The following is a 21615-nucleotide window of genomic DNA, read 5'->3' as shown; positions in this document are numbered from 1 at the left end:
ACCCTCAGCTCATTTTTCTTTTAAAAAATTTATATATATATATATATATATATATATATATATATATATATATTTTATATATACATAATATATATATAATATATTATATTTATAATATATATATATTTCTTTTAGTTGTAGTTGGAGACAATATCTTTATTTTATTTTTATGTGGTGCTGAGGATTGAACCCAGGGCCTTGCACATGCTAGGTGAGTGCTCTACCACTGAGCGACAACCACAGCCCCTATTTTATATATTTTTGAGAAAGGGTATTGCTGAGTTGCCAAGGCTGGCCTCAAATGTGTGATCCTCCTGCCTCAGCCTCCCAAGTCGTTTGGAATTACAAGTATGTACCACCACTCCTGGCCCTTATTTTTAACTTTGAGATAGGGTCTCACTAAATTGCCTAGGCTGGCCTTGAACTTGCTCAGCCTCCTGAGTCTCTGGGCTTATAGGCATGAGCCACCACTCATAGCTCTATTAAAGAGTTCTAAATGTCTGAGAAATAATATTCAAATGAGGTTTCATTTTATTCTCTTTTGAAGTATTTATTTACAAAAGGAAGGGATTTTATTGTCTATCTTGTAAATAGTTATGGTATTTGATATGTTAAGGTGAGGGATTTAAATAACATCATACAATGAACACAATATGCTCTTTGGAGTGGGGGTGAACTCAGGGACACTCAACCATTGAGCCACATCCCCAGCCCTATTTTGTACTTAGAGACAGGGTATACTAAGTTGCTTAGTGATTCGCTTTTGCTGAGTGGCTTTGAACTCGCTAATCTTCGTATCTCAGCCTTCTGAGGCACTGGGATTACAGGTGTGGGCCACTACGCTGGGCAAAATATACTCTTTTTTATTACATTATCTAAGATGTATCAAAAGGCCCTACTAATATTTCTGTTAAACTGTATGGGGCCTGGTAATTTTGTTATGGTCACCTTCAGAAATCAAACCATTAGCCAGGTGTAGTGGCACATGCCTGTAATCCCAGTGAATGAGGCTGAGGCAGGAGGATCACAAGTTCAAATCCAGCCTCAGCAATTTAGCAAAACCCTAGGTAACTTAGAGACCCTGTCTCAAAATAAAAAAAAATAAAAATAAAAAAGGCTAGGGATGTGGCTCAGTTGTTAAGCACCCCTGGGTTCAATCCCCAGTACCAAAAGAAAAGAAAAAGAAATAAACCAATTGGCAGACAGGTAAATGCATCTTCAACTGGGCAAATTAATGTATCCCAATTAAGGGAATACAAAACCACTGAAAGGTCTAACGAAATTAAAATATGGACATCTACACTAGAGAGATGTGCTATGTAATATAGTAAAACCCACCAGGAGGTATTTGGGCTGAACTAAAAAGGAGCTAATGAAAGAAATCCCATATCTATCATGGAGCAGTTCAGTGTCAGGCTCCCAGGAATATGCGGCAGGTGTATGGTTGAAATATGAGGAATTGGACCAATCTCTGACTTCAGAGGCTGTGTTCTTTCCAGCAGTGGTGTGGCAAACCTGCTGCAGATGCAGTTCCTCTTTGGAATGAGGCATCAAATCCCAGTCTACCCATGACTGGCCACAAACACTCCCTCATCCCCTGAGCCTCATGCCGGGCTGTTGGGATCTTACCACTTAGATATTGATATGGTACTGAAATTTCCAACCACAAGCCACCTCCAATTTTTTTAATCACTTTGCAGCTTCAAGATAAGCCAGGAATTTGTTATTTACCTTTTAAAACAAATCAATGTACTTTAATAACTCTTATTTGCTGTAAGTGGTTCTCCAAATTTGGGCTCTGCTCTCCCTACCATTGGTAAGTAAGAAAGAAACATTGTATATGCCTATTAATAAGGTAGCCCTCAGGGAAAAAGATGTTGTGTTATGCAGGGCAGCATGTGGATTTTAGGGAAATTTCTTTAGGAGTGTGAATGAGATTTCCTTTCATTCAGAATTTCCCGCTGGCTTTCCCAACATAGTACACTTGTATTTGTGTGATTCATTCCCACAGTTTTGAATGCAGCCTTGAAGCTTTTTACCTTATTCAGAGGGAATTGGGTCATCAATGGTTTAGCCATGGATTTCATTAGCAACATATAGGTATCTATACATCTCTATGAATTGATTTTCATCATGTTCAAGACATCCAAAAGATCTCAAACATAGAGACAAGGACCTCCTCTAAGCAAAGGAATTCGAGGGACCTGAATGCCTTAACTTCACATTAACAAAGATTCAACAGTATACCTTCTTTATGCCAGTATAGTCAATCATTCATTCAATGAGTATTTACTGAGTATCTACAATATGCCAAGGATTGTTCTAGGTTCTGGTGATATAGACTGGCACAAATGGGCTATGCATGCCATTATGAGCAGAACTTTTAGTGGAGACAAATAAATATGTAGTAGGTCTAATGATGCCAGGGGTTATATAGTAAGGGAGATAGGGAGTGCTATTGGGGTTAGCAAATTGATCTTTTTTAATGGAGTGACATTTTAACAGAGATCTCAGGAAGTGAGAAAGCAAGGCTGTCAGCTATGGAAATGGACAGTGACATACTTATCCAGGCACAGGGAAGAGTGATCTCAGAAACTCTGAGTCCAGGACAAAGAGCAACACAAAGAGCCTGTCTTGGTTGGAAGAGACTGAGTAATGGTGACAGCAGTAGGAGCTAAGGTCTTAGGAATGTCTTAATGTGTGTGTGTGTGTGTGTGTGTGTAGAGGGCAAATATCTGCATATCCTATAGAGTCTAGGGGATATAGTTCAGTGTTAGAGCACCCCTAGGTTAAAAAGAATTGTCCTCTTTAATACATATGGAGAAAGCTAGGGCACTGATAATCAATGTTTTCATTTTTCCCCTTGAAACAATTTGATATATTTATCTTGCATGGGGGAACAGTAAATGATAGCCTATCTCAGTATGTGTGAATTCATAAGTGGTTACTAGCAGAGGAAAATCTAACCAGTTATAAGGAAATAGTCTTTCCTCAGCTATTAAATGAGATGAAAAACACCCTGATCTGTGTCTAGCAAAGGAAAGAGATGTATAAACCATGATTCATAAGTAGTTTTTATCTTTATCATCATCTTAAATCCAAGTCTAGCTATTATGTGTGAAGTGGAAGAGGGTTTTCACCAATCAGAAATGACATTACCATCCTGGCAATCTTTGTGGGCATTTGAGAAGTGCCAATCTACAAGATAAAACACTGAATTTTTATAAGCAAGGAGTGCAATTCCTGTGCACAGCTTCTTTTGATGAAAATTTCTAATCACCTTCTTATGTCCATGTTATTATAAATGATCCAGCCTGATTTGCTTGTTTCTAACATGCAAAAGTGAGATCTGATTCACAAAAGTTAATTTTTTAATCTCTAGGACTAATTTAAAAGCCAGTTTGGGGCATTAAAATATTAAAAGCCTGAGGGACTAATCCTTTTCACCTTTAAGGAAAGTGAGATAAAAGAATAATAAGAAGCAAAATGGTTATAATATGGAAAACGGTTACCAGCTACTCCTACCCACACTTAAACCTACCAACAACAACAACAACAACAACAAAAAAAAAAACAGATTTTAAATCGAGAATGATATCATTAAATTAGTAAGAAGGAAAAAGGAGTTTTGATTACGCTAATGAATTATTAAGGCATCTGGGTTGTAGAATCTTCATTCCTAGAGATCTAAAAGAATGTTTGTCTAAAACAGTTTGGATCAGGGCTAATATATGTATTTCTGGATACACATGGCAAATCAGTCATAAACCTTGAGCAAATTAAAGCTGTGGTGGAGGAAACAGGAAATGCCAATCAGCTCATATGTGCACTACATGGTGACATTACACTTGGGGGTTCAGAATGGGCCATCAGGCATGTAATTTCTCTAAAATTCTACTATGACTCTTTCGTCAACCATAGGTCAAATAATCATAAAACACTGTTAGTTCACAGGAAATGAATTTAAGGATAAAAATTGCTTTAATTGCAAGTGAGTGCCTTTTTATTTTTCACTAATTTTAATTTTTATCAAAGTAATACATGTTCAAAGTACAAATGTATTAAAGACTCATAATGAAAACCAGCAATCTTTGTTCCATCCCTCTCCGCCCTAGGGGTAATCATTTTCAACTGGTAAATATTTCCTTTGGTATGTACTTCCATATTTCCCATATTATCCTTTTACTGCTCTTTCTTGGCTTATGAATTTTAGACATTATCTTTAACATTCTATATATGATCAAAAGGGAATTATCCTTCCCTATGTTTGATCCCCAGCACCACAAAAAAAAAAAAAAGAAACAAAGAAAGATGGAATTTATCCCTTTTCATTCCCATACCACCTTTTCCTAATATAATAGTGTCACAAAATTACTTTACCTAGTTTCACCAATATCAAAACACTGGTTCAGGGCTGGGGTTGTAGATTAGCAAGAAAGCACTTGCCTAGCATGGGTGAGGCCCTGGGTTCTATCCTCAGCACCACAAATAAATAAAAGTTAAAAAATGACCATTCTTGAATCAAGATGATGACAGATACATACAAATGTATTGCACCACATTAAAAAAAAAAAACTCGTTCTAACAGATTAGTGATTAATTTTTCTCACAAAACATGAAGTTCAGGACTCAGGGCTCATATAGAGGCTCCAAAATGTCATTAGGAATCCAGGATGTTTCTAGCTTTTTTGTTATCTAGTCTTTACAATGTGGTTTATGCTCCTTATGGCCCTTAGGCTTTGCAAACATATTCCTCATGGGGAAATCTGGGAAGGGTAAAGAGAAGTGTGTGTCCCCTTTAATGATCTTTCCCCAAAGTCCTACATAGGAGCTTCTATTACCGTTTTGAAGTCTATAATAGTTTCACTTAATCACCCATACCTGTAAGGAAAACTAGGAACTATTCTTCATTTGGACACATTTCTGCCCTAAATTAATTGAAGTTCTTTTGTAAAGAAAGAAAGGAAAGATGGATACTGGACTGATGACTAATTGTCTCTGCTACAATTGTCTCTGCTACAATATCAGTATCAGAGTTCACTGTCAATTTAAGGAGCATTCTATGACTGTGCTTCTGTTTTCATGCAGTTTTTGTTTTTCCTGGAGTTAATGATAGCCTCACATTTTTCTTATATTTGTGTGTACCTGTTTAATTTAAAACCTCAAATTTAATCTATCAGTGTCATTTTTTTTCCTCTTTAGAGATCTAAACCTCCCGGAGTCCTTCATATTCCTGCTACAATTTAAAATTGGGCCTTTCTAAAATGATGCCTCTATCATCTTGGACTTTTCTTACCTCTCTATATATTGGATCCTCTATTTTCCCAGTCTCATTGGCTTATCTTTCCAGGTTTAATTCCCTCATTTTGCTAAAACACATCTTTGAGTGGTTTCCAAAGGAACATATGGGATGCAAAAATTTTCAAACTTTGTGTGAAAATAATTGCATACAATCCTGACATTTGATTGATAGTATGACATAATATAGAATTGTCAATTAGAAATCATTTATCTCAAAATTGTATTGCTCTTGCTGGGTACAGTGGCACATGCCTCTGATCCCAGCAACTCTGGAAGCTGAGGCAGGAGGATCACGATATCAAAGCCTGCCTCTGCAATGTAGAGAAGCCCTATACAACTTAGTGAGACCCTGTCTCAAAATAAAATATATTTTAAAAAATTGCTGGGGATATAGCTCAGTGGTTAAGAAATTTTATGTCTCTTACCTTCCAGGGATACCATTGAGAAGTATATAATAGATATTTTAGCAAAATTACATCTTTTATGAAGAAGCCTTCTACTGATAGAGGTTTTAAATTATTATTGTTAGTTGCAACAGTTCAATAAGCATTTATTAACTAATACGTTCTTACTTGTTGCAAGAGAGATAAATGTTTGGGCGTGGGTTATGTGATTTTTTTTTTAACTTGGCTGGGCTATGGTACCCATTTCTTCAATCAAATATTAACTTTGCTATGGAGATGTTTATAGATGTGATTGACAGCTACAATTAGTTGACTTTAAGAAGATTATCTTTGATCATGTGGGTGGGCCTCATCCAAGTAGTTGAAGTCCTTCACAACAAAATTGAGATTCCCCCCCAGGAAGAAGTTTTGCCTCAAGATCACAGGGTCAGCTCCTACTGACCTGCCCTATAAATGCCAGAATCGCAAGTCTCTACAGCCATACAAGCTTGAAACAATCTTATATGTGTATTATGCATCCTACTGGCTCTGCATCTCTGGAGAGTCTTGATTGATATAGGCCTCAATGAGCTCAGCATCTAGGAAGAACAGATAATAAGATTAGTAAAAGATAATTGATTCAAGCCAGGCATTGTGGTGCACCCCTGTAATCCTTGTGACTTGAGAGACTGAAGCAGGAGGATTTCAAGACCAGTTCAAGACCAGCCTTAGCAACTTTTTGAGGCCCTAAGCAATTTAGTGAGACTCGGTCTCAAAATAAAAAATAAAAAAGGGCTGGGGATGTGGCTCAGTGGCTAAGCATTGGTGGGTTCCCCAGTACCCCTCCCAAAAATTGATTTAATAATTTTCCTCTTACAAATTCCAATAGAAAATTATGGCAAAAAGTAGATTACTTAGAAATTGTAGAATTACTCTGGAAAGTAGGATACTACTTTGTTGAAATGAAGCAGAAGGGTTCTATTGGGAATGGAGACAAATTTTGAGAGTGAGAGGAGACTACAAAACCCCTTAGAGCCAGGCACAGCGAAGCCTATAGTCTCAGCTACTTGGGAAGCAGATGCAGGAGGATCAGTTGATCCTAGGAGTTTGAAGCCAGCCTGGGCAACATAGCAAGACCCTGTCTCCAAAAAAAAAAAAAAAAAAAAAAAAAAAAGGACTGTGGGTAAATCTCAATGGTAGAGCACTTGCCTAACATGTATGAGTCCCTGGGTTCTATCCCTAGCACCAACAAAAACAAAATCCCCCAAATCATAACAAAAATGAAAAGAACAAAAAGCCCTTGCTAAATTCATGCATACATCATTTACCAAATTACTAAGAGAAAGAGAATGAAGAATCAGCTGTACTTAATCAACAAAATCTAGAAACTGTCTATACATTTCATCTCTAAATGCATACAATGATTAGTTATAATTGAAACTTAAAATTACATGATTTGTTTTAAGATTTTAATTTTCAAGTGAGGAATTCTCAAGCCTAATTTATTTCAAACCCTGACTGATGACCATTCAGTCAGTTCTGCCCTGCATGAAAGCCTGCCTTTAGGGGGTATTCTCCTAAACTATTTCTCTTGGTGTGTATGTGTTTTATTTCTGTATTCACAGATTCCTTCCCTTCTTCCAGAGTTAGTCATCTGAGACATTCATGAAACAAGCAATAGCACTTGCACCAGGCACACTTCCTGATTTCATTCAATCTGCCCAACTGTCCCCAGAGAAATCTGGGGCTTAGAGATGCCAGTTGGTTCACCTGGAGTCCATCTGTCAGTTGTAGCCAAGTCAGCACCACAAAGAGATTCCAAATCCCATTTGCTCTGTCCTTACTGTAATGTGGCACTGCTTCCCTTAACAACAGAAAGAAACTAACTTAATGAGACCTGTCTTCAGTGAGCAGAAACTTAATTCTTTCCTGTGGCTTCCATAAGAATTCTAGATAGGATTTTCCTTCTCTAAGCAGGAACTTATGTTGTTGTCAACTTAAATTATCTTCACTAATCACCTTGAACACAGTGTTTCTCAAATTTTCTTCTGCCATCATAAGAATAAAACAACTGGATTTCTAGAACTTCTTGGGGAGAATAAAAGCAAAAACACTATTTTCATAGATCCCCAAGAATGTATCCTTACACTGGACACATTCTTCTAGGTGACTATGTAGCAACATCAGCTTGAATTTCATCGATTTTATTTTTCTTCTGGTGGTGCCACAGACTCCAGGGTCATGTACATGCTAAGCAAGTGTTCTATTATTGAGACACATTCCCAGCCCTTTTTAATTTTTTTTTGACAAAGGGTCTTGCTAAATTGCCCAGGCTGGCCTCAAACTCCTGATCCTCCCGCTCCAGCCTCCCAAGTAGCCAGGATTACAGGCATGTGTCACCAGCTTCACAAATTTGTATGCCATCCTTGTGTAGGGGTCATGCTAATCTTCTCTGTGTTGTTCCAATTTCAATGTGTACTGCAGAAGTAAGAACTTTCTTGAATTTTGATGATGTATCTTGACACACATTAGAATAAACTATATGAAGCTAACAATATTCAACCAAAAAAAAAAAACAAAAAACAATATTCAACCATTTGCGGGGGGTACTGGGGATTGAACTCAGGGGCACTCGACCACTGAGCCACATCCTCAGCCCTATTTTGTATTTTATTTAGAGGCAGGGTCTCACTAGTTGCTTAGGGCCTCACTTTTGTTGAGGCCGGCTTTAAACTTGTGATCCTCCTGCCTCAGCCTCCTGAGCCACTGGCATTACAGAAGTGCACCACCATGCCCAGTTCAACAATTTTTCACCATTCTGTAGGCTTTGACCTATTAAATCATTGAAGGAAGTGGCACAGGTATGGTTAGTTATCCTTCAGGAGTGTGTATCAATGTTCATCTGTGTCTAAGTAGGGCCTGTCTCTTAATATCCACCCAGAAACTTATGTTCAGTTTGCTGCAGAGGACTGTGTATAACCAAACTCGCACAAAACTCTAGAGGATTATCATCTGGGCTGTTTTTTAAAGGAAGCACTGTCAAGATTTAGAACATCCTTTTAGCTAACATTTGCAAACTGTTAATCACAGACTTGGGATCAGAACATCCATTTCTTTGGGGGAAGCAAGTTTCTTGCTTCACTTTACTGGCTTATACTGTTACCAGTGGATTATGAAATCCTCACTCAATGGGAAACCCCCAAAGGGCTATTCATTTCATTTAACATTTTTAATACCTTTATTTATTTATCTTTATGTGGTGCTAAGGATCAAACCCAGGCCTCACACATGCTAGGTGAGCATTCTATCACCAGCCACAACCCCAGCCCTTCATTTAACATTTTAGAAAGTTATATTTATATGTAAATGCAAAAGAAGACTTCACTTATTTCCATCATTCACTTTTCTTAGAGGTCGTCCAAATCATTTCTGGAGACAGCGTATTATATAACACTTAGTTCAGGCTATTAGACCAAGTATCTTAGACTGGGTAATGTATAAACAATAGAAATTTATTGCTCACAATATTGGAGGCTGGGAAGTCCAAGATCAAGGACTTGCTCTCTGCTCCATAGATGGTGCCTGTTTCTGTATCCTCACAGGGCAGAAAGGGCAAACAGACAACCTCAGGCCTCTTTTATAAGGGCTCTAACTAACCCATTCATGAAGTCAGAGTTATAATGACCTAATCACATTGCAAAGGCCCCCACCTCTTAACATCATCACATTGCAGGCTAGGATTTCAAAATGTGAATTTGGGGTGAGGGGACAAACATTCAGACCATAGCAGGCACAAATCAGAATGATTCTAATCTGATACACTTAGGTTTGATTCTTGGTAAAACCATTCATGAAGGTAAGACTTGAGTATCTTTTCTTTGCCCCAATAATCCTGCCTACCAATGGTGATTCCTACCTTTTGGTATTTGGATGGCAATTAAATGGTGCACATTGTGATGTGCCTGGCACAGTGCTTGGCTCATAATAGCCAAGACACCACCATTAGCATTCCTGTCTTAATACATAATGAGAAAATAATGGAGGTAAGCATCATCAATAGCTGTACTTCTTACTTATACTTCTTACTTCTTATCCCCTTTCATTTACCTACCAGAGATTATTATAGAGATTCCTCCTCAAAGTCCTAGCTCAGTGGCTGAGAAGATGTATAAGTATACAGATGCAAATGTATGTGTACCTTCATATAAAACCACAAAAATACATTGTCTCATGAACATGTCCATGAAGTTGGGGTTCTGTGCTAGAGGATGGTCTCTTCCCCATTCCAATCTAGATATAGCTTGAACATAGCAGTGTTAAGGTGGGAGAAGGCATTATGTTTACTGTTGTCAGAAGTTCAGAATAGATCCTAAGTTATGGTAAAAAGGTAACTGTAAGAGTTGTATTTTCCAAAAGATTCCTTCCTCTTCCATAATGTAGTAGTGGCAGAGTTTTGATTGTTCTCCATGTGTAGGGGAAAGCTAGTCACTACATTTTGTTTTCATTCTATAATGTTTGTACATGAAGGTAGGTGAAAATAGCTGAGGTTACAAAGATATATAAGATACCATTCTTTGATTTTAAATTTGTTCTTTTTAGACATACATGACAGTAGAGTGTATTTTGACACATACATACATAGAGTATGACTTATTCTAATTAGGATCCCATTCTTGTGGTTGAATATATTGTGGAATTACACTAGTTATGTATTCATATATGAACACAGGAAAATTATGTCTGATTTATTCTACTGCCTTTCCTATTTCCATCTCCCCTCTGTTCCTTCACTCTTTTTATCTAATCCAGTGAACTTCTACCCTCTTCCCCTGCTTATTGTGTGTTAGCATCCCCATATCAGAGAGACCATTTGGACTTTGTTTTTTGGGGACTGGCTTATTTCACTTAGCATGATAGTCTCCAGTTCCATCCATTTACCTACAAATGCCATAATTTTATTCTTCCTTAAGGCTGAGTAATATTCCATTTTCATTATTAATTCATCTATTGAAGGGCACCTAGGTTGGTGCCATAGCTTAGTTATTATGAATTGAACTGCTATAAACATTGATGTGCCTTTGTGTATATACTTGCCATTGAGACATTCACACTAAATATAGGAGAGAGACTCAAAAATATATGATTGCATTTCAGTTTGGAAATGAATCAGCAGAGACAGATCATGGTCTGCTCAGCTGGTGCTTCCCATCTCCTTTCCAACTCCAAGTTCAGCCCTTCTCCTCACTGTAGGAAGGAAGGAGTATTTATACCATGGAAATTGGCAGGACTACTACAAATCTTTACTTATTTACTACTGCAAATATTTACTTATTTATTTTGAGAGCTGGTTGTTAAAACACTGCATACCACTGGTGTTGTAGAAGCTGCTTTATGAGCATAGAAGGAAGGGAGACATTACTTTTTCTTGGGGCATTAGGGGAACCACTAAAGAATATCGACATTTGAGATCATAGGATCATGCGAGAATGGGTCAAAGGAGAGAAAAGTGGCAGAAACTTTGAAAGGGCACCAGCCTTGAGAGAGAAAATCCTAACATATGTGTATATATACCTTTGACGTGATGACAACATACACTTCTGAGAAGCTTCTGTTAAATAAATAGATGTGTGGTGGGTTCTAACTCCAGTGGTAGCAGGCCTGGTAGCTTCCTATGTTCTGGGACTAGGTTATGCCTAGGGCCAGGATAGGTGCAGTCTCTCTTTTAAAAGTGAATCAGAGTCCTTCAGCAGTAGGAATTTGTTTCTCAGGCTCCTCTGCAAACCTACCAGTCAGATTCCCTTAGAGAAGGGCCCTAAGGATTTACATTTTTAACAGACTTCCTAGAAATTTCCTTGCAGTCTCAAGTTCAAGAATTAACCTTTCAATGCATGATTTTGCTACCCAGGGAATATCTGGTAAAGTCGGGAGACATTATCCATTGTCCTGACCATGGAGGTTCTACTGGCACCTAGTGGGCAGAGTTTAGGGATATTGCTAAACATGCCATAGCACATTGAGTGGCTCCACTATAATTACTGATCCTGATGTCAGTAGTGCCAAGGTTCACAAGCACTGATCTTGGGCTTAGTGAAGGGCTCTGAAGTAAAAGAAGTGGTGCTCAGGTGGGGTTGGGGCTGGGATAGGGTTGTGGACAGTAGGCAGATTGTGAACACACAGCAGGATGGCAAATTTTCATAGAATTGGGCCAAGCTCACACATATTGAACCCATGTGGAAGACACTCCTGAAGCCAATGACTCATTATTTACTAAGTTGTCTTTTTCTCTAATACCAAAAAAATTTAAAGTATTTATTGAATTATCCTCACAAATTTGTGGTCACCACTTTGGGAAAAAAAATATTATTTGATCTATACAAAGTGGTATTTGCTCAACTTGCTCTTTCATGAAATCCAAGAGGTAGATTTTCATTGAAATCATACTAAGGGTTGGAAAGAGTTACTGTTTAAAAGGAGTTAAGAAAGCAAACTTTGGAAATTCCTTTTTAAGTCTGGGTTGAAGTTTCTAAGAAGCCAGTTGGTTCTCCTGCCATCCTGCTGAGATGATATCCCAGTTTGCCTCTGTTAGTAAGCTCAGCAGATGAACCTTGTGTAGGTCAGGGAAACCATAGTGAAAGGTAGATGCACTTATTTTTAACTTTTTTCTTAACAAAAATGTCAGTGTTGCTTTTAGAAACATACAAGTCAGCCAGCCATATTAGAGATGGAATTAAAGTTTCCTTAATATTGTTTAGAAAAGTCAGCATTTATTGTTCTATTGAGATTTTTATTTGAAATTATGCCTTGGGTCCTCATTGATAAAGATCCTTGTTCATTTGCTGTATTTCAAAATATTTGTGTGCACAGCCCCATTAAGATTTGTTTTTCATAGAGTGGATCTTCAGTTTCTATGGAGATGAGGTGGGTAGCAGCTCCTTCCTTTGAGAGCTTGTTTCAGTTAAAGTGTTAACATAACAATTTGTTTTCCTCTCCAATGTCTTTGCAGAAGTAGGTATCCAGTGCAAGATACTCTTTTAAAAATACCCTTGGGTACTGAGTGTTGAACTTTCCTGGCTGAAATAATTCTGCACTTTCCAAATGTTTTAATGCTTCTAGGGAGCTCTTAAAAATGCAAGGATTTAAAGCCCGAAGCTAGTTATTCTTTGAGCAGACGCAGGACTGTTAGATAATAGAACTCATCCTTTACTTTGGGAGCTCTGGGTACTGTTTCCAGCTGCTTCCAGTCATTTGACTCCTGAAAGCTACCCTAATCCTCGCGGAGGCAGCCTCGCTGGCTCCCAGGACCACCCCCTGTTCCTGATTGGCGAGGCTCCTCAGCGGCCCAAGCCAGCCGCCTACGACGTCCCTGAGAACTGATTTGAAATAAGAGCCAGGCGGTCCTCGCTTCTCTGCGCCCGACTTTTCATAGGCTGGGAAAGAAAAGGTTGAGAAACTTGACATTGTCTTGGGCAGAGTGCGTGTAGCAACAGATCAAAGAAAAAGAGGACGAAAACGTGCTCCTTGCTGCCTGTGGATTTCACCGAGTTGCTTTTGTCTCGGGGGCTTCTGTTGGCTTTAGTGTCTGCACTAAAGGCTTGCGGCGTGCGCTTCCATGCAGCTTGCTCCCTGCCGGATGGGTCATGGAATTCTAAACATGAGGCAGGTAAGGCTGGCGGCTGCGCTGGGCTGGCGCCGGAGAGGGAGGGCGCAGCGCGGGACTCCTGCGACCTGTTACTCCCGAGAGCTTGAGGAGTTAGCAGATGCCTGTCCGAGGAAAGACACGGATGCATTTTCCTTAGGCGACCCAAGAAACAGATTACCTGGGGGGCCCCCCACCACCCATCCCTCCACACCCGTCCCCAATTTTGCCTCTAATGGTGGTTGATGAAGTCAGGCAGTCATTGTAAAGGACTCAAAGCGATTTGTAGAATACGTAAATACATTCCAGTTTACGGCTGCTGAGATGTATTGTGCAGGATGTATCTCAAGCTTTTAGCTTCTTTCGTGTGCTTTGGGTTAGAATACAGACAACTGAATATCCTGAAAAAGAATTACAGGGGGCCGCTTATCTCATTTTAGCTCCCAGTTCTGAGCACTTAGTGTGTTTATGGCTGAGAAGGCGTAACCAGTCCGAATGGTACACACAACCCTTCCAGAAAAATGCAGATTTGTTTGCTCTGTTCTAGCAGTTTGGGAACTGTATTGCTTCTGGACGTGAATAGACAGCCTTGAAAGTAATGAGCAGAGAAAGGGCTTGGGGATTACTTAAAGGAGCCTTTGAAAAGAATTCTAAACCAGCAGTTTCTTCCGTAGCTCTGGGGCAGGATGATAAAATTCCTTATCAGCCCAGGCAGAGGTTTATAGCTTTACCGTTTAGAAAGGAAAGGAAAGAAAAGAGTGGATTAGTAAGCCCAAGAAAAGGGTGTAATTTACAACTCCATCAAAGTTATGGAAGAATCTTATGTCAATATTTAAATGTCAAGATCAATACTCATATAAGGAGAAGAGAAGACTGGAAAGCCATACCAGTAGGTTGAGAAGGGCAGAGATTATGGAAGAGTAATATTACTTTGGCCAGGGCTAATAAATCTGGGTGGGAAAGTTAGCATCTGTATTCTCACCAGAAAAGCTCTTCACTTTTTTTTCCCCAAAATGGGGTGGGTACTTGCCACTTTGGTGCCCACTTTGGGGTCGGTCGGGGGGAGTGAACCTTCTCCATTGTAAATGGGGCAGAGCGTTTGGAACTTTCCCTTTCTTGCAGCTTGGGTGGGGGGGGTGAAAGAGGACCCTATGGTATGGTCAGGGGTAGAGACCCTCAACCTCTTGTCCCCTTGTTTGCTCTTTGAGCAAGCATGCTTGGCAAGTTTCAGTGAGTGCAGAAAAGCACATGCAATGCGTGTGCTTTCAATGAATTGCATTTGCCTTTGCTAGAGACTGGGCGGAGGCTGGTTTTCTTTAAGTTTAACAAACTCACAATCCAGGCTCGTTCTTTTAATGTCTAGTAATCAGATGGGTTGGGGGAAAGGAGCGAGAAGGCGAACTGGAAAGGATTAAAGAGGAAAAAAGGGGAAAGCAAAAACATTGTTGACTAAGCCTGAACAAAGAAGTCATTTGATCCTGCGTGGAGCCACCTGTCCTCTCCTCCGTGGTATCTGAGCTCAATTTCCAGAATCCCTGTGCCCACACAATTCCTCTGGTATGATGGCATTCCCTTTGCCTGATGCCCAAGCTTGGAATGGTTTTTCCCATGAATAGCTGTGGCATTTTATATGAGGTTGGAAAACAGCCCAGTATTCAAGTTTTAAGGATACAAGTATATAAGTAGTAATTCCTTATTTATTTAATGAATGAACAACTTTTTATCCCACATCTCTATATACCTATTTTTTTTTTGCCCATTGGGTATTGAAAAGAGGATGGGATGGAGTAAGGATCTAGAAGAGAGGGAGAGGATCTTTGTTCATACAAGAAACCCAGACAGTTAGTTCCAGAAAAAGAATGCAGGGGGAACTGAGATGGTGGCATTATTGCATGGGCTGATTCCAGCTTGATTCTAGTTTCATGTGGGGAAAACTTGACTGCTACATCCAGGCAGGGTGAATCGCACCCACCAGTCAATTTGTCATCCCAGCCCAGCAACCCCAGCTGGATTTGCAGGGTTAACTTTCAAACCGACCCATGTGTCATCAGCTCAGCAATGAAATTCAATCTTTTTGTTGATGAGTGATCTGTCCCTAGGGCTGCACAAATGCTGAACAGTGGTGTGGCAGCCCAGAAGAGACCCCTGCCACTGACTAGCCAGAAATCCAAGGTAGCCAGAAATTGCCAAATGAGTTAGAAAGCTGTCTGGCTAGTTATAAGGTTCAAAGGGGTTTGGGATTCTGCCAGGTTGGCAGAAAAGGAACCCTGTAGGATAGAATTCTTTGAGGGTTGGTAAGGCCACACTGAGTTAGGGCAAAAAAAGTATGACTTCCTAATTTTAAAGCATGTGCCAACCTTTCTCTGCACTCTAATTGTAAATGGGAAATTTTCCTGAACCTTCCTTGAGAAGGAATTTGCTATGTTCCCAGGCAAAAGGAAAGGCATGGCCACCTGTTCTGGAAGCCCGGCCAAAAACAACAGGTTTGCGTATGGCATTCCCACAACTGCAAATATCTTCCCCAAGTAGTGAGCTACCTATTGTCCCTACACAGGGGAGGGACAAATACTTCATTATCAAGCTGGGAGAAAGAATCAGATTTCTCCTGACAAAATTGTCTACCAGAGGGCTGAGGTTGTGGCTCCGTGGTGGCTCAGTTGCCTAGCATGTGTGAGGCACTGGGTTCAATTCTCAGCACCACATATAAATAAATAAAGGTCCATTGACAACTAAAATTATTTTTTAAAAAATTGTCTACTAGACATATTTTGTGCTTTTAGAACCCTGAAAACTTCAGAGAAAACTCTGAGAGGTGTAGGCTATATTTCTGATCGACTGAAATGAGTCACATAGCTGCTAAATTCTTGCAAGACTAGGATGCTGCTGTTCCAAGGAGGCTGTGACTCCGTTTGATTAGCCCCTTTTGCATTCTTTAGATTGGAATTAAAATGCCCAAGGACATCTGGCTTAATAATGAAAGTCTTCGTATTAATCTTTCCTTGGAGGATTAGAAAGCCCTTTACAAACATGATCTATTTATTCTCTGTCACATCCCCAGGAGAAAATGAAGGGCAATTTGATCCTCATTGAACAAATGGTGAGGCAAAGGCACAGAAAGGTTAAGTATAAAGAGACACAGCAAGTGTCTGCAGAAAATATTCACCTACCCAGAAAGATTACCTGTGTAGGTTTGGGATCTGAAAATGCATTCTAGGAACACACACAGAACCTCTCCTGTAACATCCATTTTCTTATCATTCTGTAATCAGCATGTAGTGTCCCAAATGTGTTGTGTGGTTTCCTTCATTTGAAAGTCAGGCCTTTAAATGTTCAAAAGGCCTTTCTGTTCTCATTTGTCCCAACACTGAGATCAGTCCACTTTTATGACATCTAATAGGAAGATACTCTAACCAGAATTTTAAATATGCATCAGAGAAACATTCCCTTTCAGCAGATGTTTTAAGTTTTTGCACATGGTTTAGAGAGCTCAATGTCTTCAACATATGCTGAAATTTTAATTTCTTCCCTGCTATCTCTCTTTCAGAAAATGTTATCATTGTAGGACCCACTGTCAATTTAAAGACAGGCCTTTATTGTTTTTTTTTTAAATAATTTTTTTCAATTTGGCTTTGCCTTGCCATTTGCTGTGACTTGTGCTTGTAGATTGCTTGGCTATGGACCACATGGGCTACAAGCAAATCCCTTAATTGGTAGTTGTATGTTATCCTCAGACATTCCAGCAAGTTTTAAGGCTAAGTATGTATGTGGATGTCTCCTGGCTTTGATCCCTTGTGTGGTAAATAGACATCCAAGGTAGCTATGGCAACCTGAGCTGTGCATTGGTGAAAGGGGGAGATTTGGTCACTGGACAAAGAGCAATCTGTTTGATTAGAAAAAGATGGGGCCAAATCAGGATATTTTAAACCCACATGATTTGAGGATTCCAGTTCATCTAAATCGTTTGTATTTTTCTAATAGGCAAAAAGAATTAATGGCTGACCACATCAGAGTATTTTGCAGATGTAATTTAAATTTTTTTAATCAAGTGGTTGCTACTTTCCAAAAGCAAACTTCTGAAAGGAATGTCCAACATATATCAATGTCATCAATATCCTTATTGTGCTTAGTGTGGGTGTTCTTATTTTCAGAACTTGATGGGATGTTAAAAGAAAGAGCAGATTTGATTGGAGGTGTGCATTTCAGTTATTCACCTGCAGGGGTCAGGCTTGACGTTTCCATGATGGAAGACCAGGCAGTGGGCACCACTGCAGGGAGCCCCAGGCAGAGCCAGAGAGAATTACTCTGCTTATTTGGAACGATTAGTTAGCAATTCTTTAATCTCATGAGCAGAGCTACTATGAAAACGAGTTCATTTAAAAATACAAAAGCACAGTGATTACAAATACACTGTGATTAAAACAAGGGCAATAAAGCAGGTCAAACAGGAATCTAATCTCCGTTTACACATAGGGCAGTTTATTGGGAAGATTCTGGCCCATTATCAACCCCTTTTATTTCATACCAAACTCATCTCAGGAGTTTTATTCTAGAAGATTATTTGCCCGGTTTTATGACCTGGAATGCTCTAGAAGTTTCTTTAAACCAAAAGATACAATATTAGGGATTCATGTGGATTTACAAAATTTTCTTTTTCCTCCAGAGGAAAACATTCATTGACACAAGGTGAGGATGTTTATTGTCCTCCAGCAGGCTGTGTCAAGGAGTTCAAAAAATTGAAGCAAACACCCAGAGAAGACTTTCCTTAAAAAAACAAAACAAAGCAAGCAGAAAACCCTAAAAATCTTATCTGCTTTGTGCTTTAAAAGAAAGGTTCTGAGTAAAAAAAGGCAAGAACAGGGAAGAGGTATTGATCAGTTATAATTAATATAAGTGGATATCGAAGGTTTCATATTCAGTCAATAGTTTATGGTGAGCATAATATCAAGGCTCTCCTTCATTGCTTGTATCACTCAACATTCACTGAATACTTACAGAAATGATATTCGTAAAGCTACATGGTGATTATTATATGCCAGGAGATGTCTGGGCTCCAAACATGATTTCTATGTGATCTGTGCCCTCAAAGAATTTTCAATCTTGTGTACAGTTTATTGTACCCGTTTATTGTACCAATGCGAATTATGGCATGGGCGAAATGGCTGCTTGTTGATATCTATATTTGTAAGGATAGAGTTCCACTTGATAACTGATGGTATCCAAAGCTTTAATGAACTTAGGGGATTTGACAAATGATTTGATTTGTAATTGTGAAGTTTAGTTGATTTTTATCTACGTGTCCATTTGTAGGAATTCTTGATTTCCTTGTAAAATAAATTAATCATAATTATCAATGAAGCAATCCCCAATATAGAAATGTCTTATGTACTATTCTATTACATATGTAAAAATTTATTATTTAGTTTAAAATTAGATTTAAATTAAACATAAATTTAACTGATATATAACACATAAAAATTGTACATGTTAATGGGGTACCCTGTGATGTTTCAATACCTGTATATGTGTAACCAGGCGAAACATGTCTATCTCCTCAAACATTTGTGACTTTTTGTGTGTGTGGTCCTGGGAATCAAATCCAGGGTCTTGAGCATGCGAGACAAGGGCTCTACCACTGAGCTACATCTCCAGCCTCATTTATCACTTCTCTATAGTGAAAACATTCAAAATCCTCTTTTCTAGCTTTTTGAAGAGATACAGTCCACAATTTCTATCTATAGTCACCCCACAGGGGAACAGAACACCAGGGCTTCTTACTCCTATCTAACTGCAATTCATTGATCAACTTTTTGGTGTTCTGAGAATTTGTTGTTTGAAACCAGAAAGTTTTCCAGTGAGAAATGATGCTATAATGGGAAGGCTGAGGCAGAAGGATCACAAATCACAAGTTCAGGGCCATCCTCAGCAACTCACGAGACCCTGTCTAAATAAATCAATAAATAGGACTGCGGATGTAGCTCAGTGATAATGTGCCCCTGCATTCAATCCCCAGTACCCCTCCAAAAAAAAAAAAACCTTTTGAAAAATAATCAAGATTTAAGTTCCAAGTTTTAGAGACATGGTGCTGGTTTTTGTTGTTGTTGTTGTTCTGGTTATTGTTTTTTTTTTTTAAATTTTATTTATTCTTTTTATTTGTTTTGTTTTGGTACAGGAGATTGAAATCAGGGGCACTCAGCCACTGAGCCACATCCCCAGCCCTATTTTGTATTTTATTTAGAGACAGGGTCTCACTGAGTTGCTTAGTGCCTCGCCTTTGCTGAGGCTGGCTTTGAACTCGCAATGCTCCTGTCTCAGCCTCCTGAGCATGTGCCACCACGCCCAGCTATTTGTTCTTTTTAGATATACATAAAGCTTCTGTTTTGTACAGTATGAAAGCACAGAAGGAAAACAAAAGAGTTGCTACTATTGGTAACAGGACAGTTTTGGCAATTGAAATAGGTTAAAAAACTGCAAATTTTTCCTTTCTCTCTCCATCCTTCTAATATCTTCTGGTCCCCCCAAGCCCTCTCACTCAGGCCTGTCCTAATATACAATGAATTCATAACTGCCCATCTTCCCACCCTCCCCTTCCCCACCTGCAAACCACACTCCTATTTCCTGGAGACAAAGTTCTCCAGCATATGTTGAGAGAGAAACCATACGGAGGAATCAAAGCCATCTTAGCCCTTTAACCCTTAGGATGAATCTTTAATTGGGGAAATTCAAGCAGTGAAGTCTGGAGCTACAAGACATGGTTGCCCTTTCAGGGACAATATTTGGGGGTCAGTTTGTACCTTCTTCAGAGAGGACTTGCCAGTGCATCTGCCCGTGGGTCAGACCTCTTTGCTTTTTCCTTCTCAACATCTTGCAGAACTTCTGGGTTTCCTAGCATCTTTGCGAGTGACAGCCAGGGAACCACAGGGGGCTGAGTGAGAGGGAATTGGTGGCATCTGTGGATTTGGGTTTTTTGCAAGTATACTCTGTATGCTGAGCTCTATCGATTTAGATTAGAATAAATGACAGAAAATAGCTGTTGCAGCCTCTTATCCACACCAGCAGTTGAGATGTTGTACATATTTCCCCTTAGCCATTTGTTTGCATATCTTGGGATTGAGTTACTGGAGACAGTTGCACCTTAATTACTGGACCCAATCACAGTGCCTAGAATACAATAAGAGTTATTAAATGTTTTAGAGGCACATGATGGGTAAATTTTAGTAGGAAAGAGAATACTCTCCAAGATCAGATACAATATGAAAAAGGAAGGGCTTTAGAAAAGTTGAGGGGACAGCAAGAACTATTGATATCAGAGAAAAGAGGAATGTGATTTGTTAACCATTGGATCGTGTTCTGGGTGAGGACTCAACCCAGAATAGAGCTTATCACCTGCTTCATGGGGCTGCAGAAATGATTGATAGGAGACTGGCTTTCCAATGACTCCAAGCTTAACAGCCAAGATGAAATGTGCTGCTCGCTCTTATTTGTGCAGCCTGATATTTTAGGCCTTCGGCCTTTGAGCAGTTGGCTTATTTTGCCAGGTGAGTGGCATGCCTCAGGTCACTCAGCAACCAAGAGATTGTTTCTGGAAGGCCAAAGTCTTCACTCCAGGCAGATGGCAGCCACATTTTCTATAGTGAAATTCAAGACATGTGCTGGATAAAGCATTTTCACTGCTCTGGGTGTGACAGACTGTCTTAAGAGTTATGGTGAAAATGATGAAATAGAAATTTCAGAGCTCTTCACTGGTTTAGGGAGACAATAGGGCTAATATATTTTCAAAGGGTACATGCAGTAGACTATGTTATATGTCATATGTCAAGTTTTACAGTGTTGCTTTGGTTATATGTATTTGGAAGTGGGCTTCCTCAAACAGGAGGAAGGGTGTTGTTTGTAGACAAATGGAAATTATTGAATGTCCATATGAGTTAGCAATAACCAAATAAATGGCTAGATAAAGCAATGTGTAGATGGAAAACACCACCAAATAATAGAAATTTACATATTTATACAGAACTGAGTCTTCTATAGGAAATGCATTAGGAATTCAGGCAAAAATTACTAGTTAAAAGTTTACCATTTGTAGATTGAAATTTAGCACAAGGAACATGTTTCCTCTCAAGAAAGCAAGGTTATAAGTGAGTTTATATCTAGAACTTAAGACTTAGACTCCCCATCAAATTTCCTTTTTTTAATCTATATTGCATATGTCCTAGTAAAGTATGATGTGATATTTTCAGGTTACAGGCTGTAATATAATATGTTAAAAGATTCTAAGACAATTGAATTTCTCTCTCTCTC

At 39.1% G+C, this 21615-nt stretch overlaps 1 protein-coding gene and 1 non-coding gene across 6 annotated transcripts in view; one reads left to right on the top strand and one right to left on the bottom strand.

The window, feature by feature from the left end:
• Positions 1 to 21615, top strand: part of Mid1 (midline 1) — a 369304-nt gene that overhangs the window by 187492 nt on the left and 160197 nt on the right. Inside the window, exon 1 of one of the 5 annotated variants that reach the window (XM_048796514.1) lies at positions 12896 to 13344. The exons of 3 other annotated variants lie outside the window; for them this stretch is intronic. The gene's annotated coding sequence lies outside the window, so the exon portion shown is untranslated. Of the gene's footprint in view, positions 1 to 12895; positions 13345 to 21615 lie in introns of those variants that run through there. One more of the 5 variants, XM_015488022.2, reaches the window with a different exon arrangement.
• LOC125614169 lies at positions 8074 to 8178 on the bottom strand. Its single transcript, XR_007344812.1, has one exon. It is a non-coding gene; the product is annotated as a U6 spliceosomal RNA (small nuclear RNA).

This window comes from Marmota marmota, unplaced genomic scaffold (genome assembly GCF_001458135.2).
Source record: "Marmota marmota marmota unplaced genomic scaffold, marMar, whole genome shotgun sequence".
NCBI classification, from domain to species: domain Eukaryota; kingdom Metazoa; phylum Chordata; class Mammalia; order Rodentia; family Sciuridae; genus Marmota; species Marmota marmota.
The sequence above is the reverse complement of the archived record's forward strand: the minus strand, read 5'-3'. Positions and strand labels throughout refer to the sequence as shown.